Source organism: Numenius arquata, chromosome W, assembly GCF_964106895.1.
Source record: "Numenius arquata chromosome W, bNumArq3.hap1.1, whole genome shotgun sequence".
NCBI classification, from domain to species: domain Eukaryota; kingdom Metazoa; phylum Chordata; class Aves; order Charadriiformes; family Scolopacidae; genus Numenius; species Numenius arquata.
In genome coordinates, this window is record NC_133615.1 from 29,384,331 (window position 1) to 29,390,541 (window position 6,211).

The window sequence follows — 6,211 nt, forward strand, 5'->3', positions numbered from 1 at the left end:
GGACTGCAATGAAACTTGAAAACAAGAGGTAAATTAAGAGGTTTTTTTTCTTAAGGCCAAGCTATATGCTCATAAGTTTAAATATAACACTCCTGTAAGTATGGTTTTTTTCAGTGAGAACCATATTCACCATCATAAGAAAAAGTTTAAGAGTAAATTATCGCATGACATGAAATGTGTTGTCGTGGTTTTGGCTGAATTTACCAAAACCGGACAGATTTATTGGCGCCCAATGTGGGGCACGAACCCACGACCCTGGGATTAAGAGTCCCATGCTCTACCGACTGAGCTAGCCAGGCAGATGGGATGGAATACCCCTGTTGGTCAGGTTTGGGTCACCTGTCCTGTCCACTCCTCCCCACCGATGTGACCCCTCTACGTTTTTTCCGTTTCCGACCCTCTAAGGGGGCAAATAACGAAATTGGCTGACCTTGGTTGTTATAGCAATAAGTATAAGCAAGGGCCTCCCTGCATACCGTTCCTTGGCATGGAGCACAAACATTGGTCTTATCATTCTGAGAACGAGCCGTTTTCTCCACAATATGCCATTAATTTCAGAGAGTTAGAGGAGGCCTAGCTAGGATGTAAAGTTACAGAACAGAAAATTGGTTCGGTTTTACTTCAAACCGGGACATGTGTATGGCTCAATGTAATGTCAGAGCACTATAATTAAGTTTTGCTCTTGGCAACATACTTAGCACATGGGCATCAGTCTGGGTAGAGGAAAGACAATGCACTTGCATAAGAAAATTCATCTGCAATGCAATTCCTTTCCATACTACAGGATTGTCACCATTAAGAAGTCAATTTTCAAACCCTGTATAGTGACTTTGAGAATGGCACTCAAGGACCTGCTGATATAAAACCTGTCATTAGCAGGTCAATCATTTCCCAAAGCAGTGACAGATAGTCAACATAATTTTCAGAGATAAATGAAAAGTCTTCATCACAGCTCCTCTCCTTGTTGGCAGTTTCAGCAAAGAGGCCAAGAGGTGAATAGCCTGCAGAACTTGTTCTCTTTTCTTCATGTCTGGGGATGATTTTTTTAAGTTAAAGACCTTTTGGAGAAAGTTTGCCCTCTCATAGCCTTTTGAAAGTAATCAAACATATATTCCAAAGTAACTGGCTATGATCAGAAACTCTTCTTGCTAGCTAGCAGTAAATTCCACGAAGAAATAAAAAGGAGACAAAACAAACATTACTGTTGTCTTAGTGCCCTGGTTCTGGCGGGATAGGGTTAAATCTCCCCAGGATCTAGCAGAGACACAGGCATTCCATCCCATGTGAGCCATGCCCAGGGGGTAGCTGAGAGGTGGCAGGAAGTTGCCGCTTGGAAGCAGGCTGGGGTGTCCAGGGTCTGGTCGGCAAGTGGTGGTAATCATGGATGTATATTCTTCTCTCAGTGTTATTCTTGTTTTCTTGTTCCCTTTGCTGTTCTGTTAAACTGCCTTTGTCTCAACCCATGAGTTTTGCCTTTTTTTTCTGATTCTCCCCTCACGGCTGGGGGGGGGCCCCAAGAGAGCAGCTGCCGGGGAGAACAGCCCTACCTGGAGCCTCTGGCAGAAAGCACCAGGGGAGACTCACCGTCGACCTCTAGGGTTTTGGAGTTGGGGATACAGAGGATCCGAAGCCTGCTATATTCCGACAGAAAAGGAGATATTGGCAGCATATGAAGGGGTTCGAGCTGCTTTGGAAGTGGTTGGTACAGAAACACAGCTCCTCTTACCACCTTGACTGCCGGTGCTGAGTTGGATGTTCAAAGAAAGGGTCCCTGCCACACATCATGCAACAGATGCTACATGGAGTAAGTGGATTGCACTGATCACGCAGCGAACTCGAAGGGGAAACCCCAGTCACCCAGGAATTCTGGAAGTGATTATGGGCTGGCCAGAAGGCAAGGATTTTGGCATGTCGCCGGAGGAGGAAGTGACATGTGTGGAAAAGGCCCTGCCATATAATAAACTACCAGAAAATGAGAAGAGATACCCCCTGTTCACTGATGGGTCCTGCTGGATTGTAGGAAAGCATAGAAAGTGGAAGGCTGTCGTGTGGAGTCCTACATGACAAGTTGCAGAAGCCACTGAAGGACAAGGTGAATCAAGCCAGTTTGCAGAGGTGAAAGCAATTCAGCTGGCTTTGGACATTGCCGAGCGGGAAAAATGGCCAGTACTTTATCTCTACACCAATTCATGGATGGTGGCAAATGCTCTGTGGGGGTGGTTATGGCAGAGGAAGCAGAGCAACTGGCAGCGCTGTGAGGCAAACCCATCTGGGCTGCTGAACTGTGGCAAGATATTGCTGCCCGGATAGAGAATCTGGTTGTGAAAGTACGTCATGTAGATACCCATGTACCCAAAAGCCAGGTCACTGAGGAACATCAGAACAACAAGCAGGTGGATCAGGCTGCTAAAATTGAAGTGGCTCAGGTGGATCTGGACTGGCAACATAAGGGTGCATTATTCATAGCTTGATGGGCCCATGACTCCTCAGGCCATCAAGGAAGAGATGCCACATACAGATGGGCTCGTGACCCAGGGGTGGATTTGACCATGGACACTGTTGCACAGGTCATCCATGAATGTGAGACATGCGCTGCAGTCAAGCAAGCCAAGCGATTAAAGCCTCTTTGGTATGGAGGACGATGGCTGAAATACAAATATGGGGAGACCTGGCAGATCGATTACATCACACTCCCACAAACCCGTCAAGGCAAGCGCCATGTGCTCACAGTGGTGGAAGCAACCACTGGATGACTGGAAACATACCCTGTGCCCCATGCCACCGCCCGGAACACCATCCTGGGCCTTGAAAAGCAAGTCCTGTGGTGACATGGCACCCCAGAGAGAATTGAGTCGGACAACAGGACTCATTTCCAAAACAGCCTCATTGACACCTGGGCCAAAAAACATGGTATTGAGTGGGTCTATCACATTCCCTATCACGCACCAGCCTCTGGGAAGATAGAACGATACAATGGACTGTTAAAAACTGCACTGAGAGCAATGGGTGGTGGCACTTTAAAACATTGGGATACACATTTAGCAAAGGCCACCTGGCTAGTTAACACCAGGGGATCTACCAATCGAGCTGACTCTGCCCAATCAAAACTTCCACGTACTGTGGAAGGGGATAAAGTCCCCGTAGTGCACATGAAGAATATGTTAGGAAAGACCGTCTGGGTTAGTCCTGCCTCAGGCAAAGGCAAACCCATCCGTGGGATTGCCTTTGCTCAAGGACCTGGGTGCACTTGGTGGGTGATGCGGAAGGATGGGGAAGTTCGATGTGTACCTCATGGGGATCTGATTTTGGGCAAGAATAGCCAATGAATGAAACTGTATGATGTTAATTGCTAAATGACCCTGCCAATGTACATCCTCCTTTCTATAACTGCTATTGGTTGTACTATAGTAAGAATCACCCAAACTAATGAGAGATGGACTCTAATGAAAAACCGAGTAAAGTGCAGCAGAATCAGATCTGCAGCAGATCAGAACTGACCTCAGCAGCTGGCGCCCAGCAACTTCATCGAGATCGACATCTTCAACCCATGGACAGTGGGCATGAGCTGCACCGGATACATCAGCTGCAAGCCCCAAAAATACAGCATGTGACAGTCCAGTACCACACACCATCTTGCCTGCCCTGAGAGACTGTTCTAACAGATGGAGCCCAAAGTCATGGATTAAATGAACTCAACGGCCATTTTAGAGTGATGGCCCATAGACTAAGGACATTATATCTGTATGGATATATATGTACATAAATATATATATGACAGGAAAGTGATGGTATTTCTTTGGAAACTGTAAGATCTGGGCATGGCATGGAATGGTATGGAATAAGGGGTGGATAATGTCCTGGGTCTGGCGGGGATAGGGTTAATTCTCCCCAGGATCTAGCAGGGACACAGGCATTCCATCCCATGTGAGCCATACCCAGGGGGTAGCCAGGAGCTGGCGGAGGGAGGGGGCAGGAAGTCGCTGCTGGGGAGCAGTCTGGGGCATCGCGGTCTTGTAGGCGAGCAGTGGTATCATAATTGTGGTTGTATATTCCTCTCTCAGTATTATTGTTGTTGTTTTCTTGTTCCCTTTGCTGTTCTGTTAAATTGCCTTTGTCTCAACCCATGAGTTTTGCCTTTTTCTTCCGATTCTCCCCTCATGGCCGTGGCGGGGAGAGGGGCCCAAGAGAGCAGCTGCCACGTGGTTCATTGTTGCCCTCTGAGGCCAAACCAAGACACCTAGCTGCTTCTTGAAGCTGTTGTATGAAAGCTAGTCAAAGCCTTTTGATGAAAATCTTGTTATAGGCTAAAGGGAAATGTAGCAAATATGTGAAGTCAAGAATTTATTATTAATAAAATTGGAAGTTTAACAGTATAACTAGACAAATATTATTAGTTCAGATTTATTTATTACAGAATAAGAAAATAAAGAATACTTTTACCAGGAAAAAAATCTCAGTAATATAGCAAAGCAGTTATAATTTTTATACACACGGTAGTACCTGTCACTTTTAAGAGCATTATTGTCACCCTTCCACTGTCCCTCTGGATCCTGCGAGACCAGTCTTCCTCAGTCAAGGAAACATTTGGACCAGGTCATCAGTGTTCACAGTTCTCCAATGGGAAAAGAGCAATATTAATGAAGTTTCTTCTTTCTTCCTTCTTTTTTGGGGGATTGGCATGGGCTATTTTTGTATTTTCTAACATACTTATACGCCTTGCTCTTTCTTTCTTGTTTGCAGCTTAATATTACATACCAGTTTACTATACATAATGTGCTCTACATATGTTAGATATTTGGTCTTTGCTGTCTTTGTTACCTGTAAACCTGATTTCACCCAGCTTCAAGTCTTCATTTCTTTCACCGTTAGTGACCTGCTTATAGCCTTGGGGTCCAGAACTAGACTGTAGAGCAGATTACATTTCTCCTAACTTAACCTATTAAAAGTTAAACCCAGTCTTTGATTGAAGAGAGTGAGAGAGAGAGAAGTGCTTCCAAAGGATGGAAAAGGAGCCTAAATTTTATGGACTGAATTACATACTGGAAGCTGTTGTCATTCTTACTTCCTGGGAGTTATAACTCCTTCTTTTGGCACGAACAACAGAGGGAGTTTATACTCCTTACTTCAGTGCAGTGTTTAACATATAATGGCATGACTATCCCATCAATCCCCTGTGCTTTCATTGTGGTAATAATGATCCCAGACTATTAAGAAAATATGAGAAGTTTTTCTGAAAGCCATTGCTAGAGTTTACACAATCTTTCCCCCTCATCTTCCATATTGGCAAGTCTCTTTCCTTGCCCTCAGATTTAACAATTTTATTTTAGTTGAAGAGAAAGAAAAACCACCAACCCTCCAACTCAAAAAAAAAATGTCTGGAAAGCTCATATTGACTTCCATGATAACTGTCTTATTCTTTATTTCTTGGTGTATTCAGGCTTTCAGGATTTCAAACAAATATTACCTAAACTGACTCTGGTGATCTGGAAAACAATCATTTTGGTGACATGGCTGCAGGAGAAAGCCAAATTTCTACTATTGGGACTTTTTCTTTCTATCACTCTTCATTCTGTTTAGTCCCATTAATCCAATGAAATATATTGCTCTAGAAACAATTAGAGCCAGAAGATTTTGTGTCCCTGCTCCAACTCATTTTCTCTAATTAACCTTGGCCAAGATTTTTAATCATTATCTCCTTCCATCTCTTATACATAAAATGGGAAAAGTGGTGTAGCCTGATATCAAAGATAGCAAACGTCAAGATTCTGGAACCATCTAACTACCACATGAATAATGATCTGCATATAGTCCTTACACATATAAATAATCATAATAAATGTTGTAATAGGTCATAATGCATTTGCTTGTTGTGCCTATTCTTTCAAATGGAGTACAAGCAGAACAACAACAATAATTGGTATGAGTAATCAACCATCTCTACAATGAACATTTCAACTGGAGTACCAGATGCTGAATGAAAAATAGTGCAATAAATGAATAATATTAACCTAAAGGTGTGAAAAAGAAGCAAATTCCATTTCATCAACAATTTCCGAGATGATGAGTTTGGGCTTTTTTCTGAACTGGATAAAATATACCAAAAAATGTTTAAGTTTATCAGACTTCCCTGGAAGTGTTCAAGACCAGGCTGGATGGGGCTTTGAGCCACCTGGTCTAGTGGAAGGTGTCCCTGCCCATGGCAGGGAGATTG

At 43.7% G+C, this 6,211-nt stretch overlaps 1 non-coding gene across 1 annotated transcript; it reads right to left on the reverse strand.

Annotated features, from left to right (window-relative positions):
• Positions 1–226: 226 nt before the first annotated feature.
• Positions 227–299, reverse strand: TRNAK-CUU (transfer RNA lysine (anticodon CUU)). Its single transcript has one exon. It is a non-coding gene; the product is annotated as a tRNA-Lys (tRNA).
• Positions 300–6,211: the final 5,912 nt, after the last annotated feature.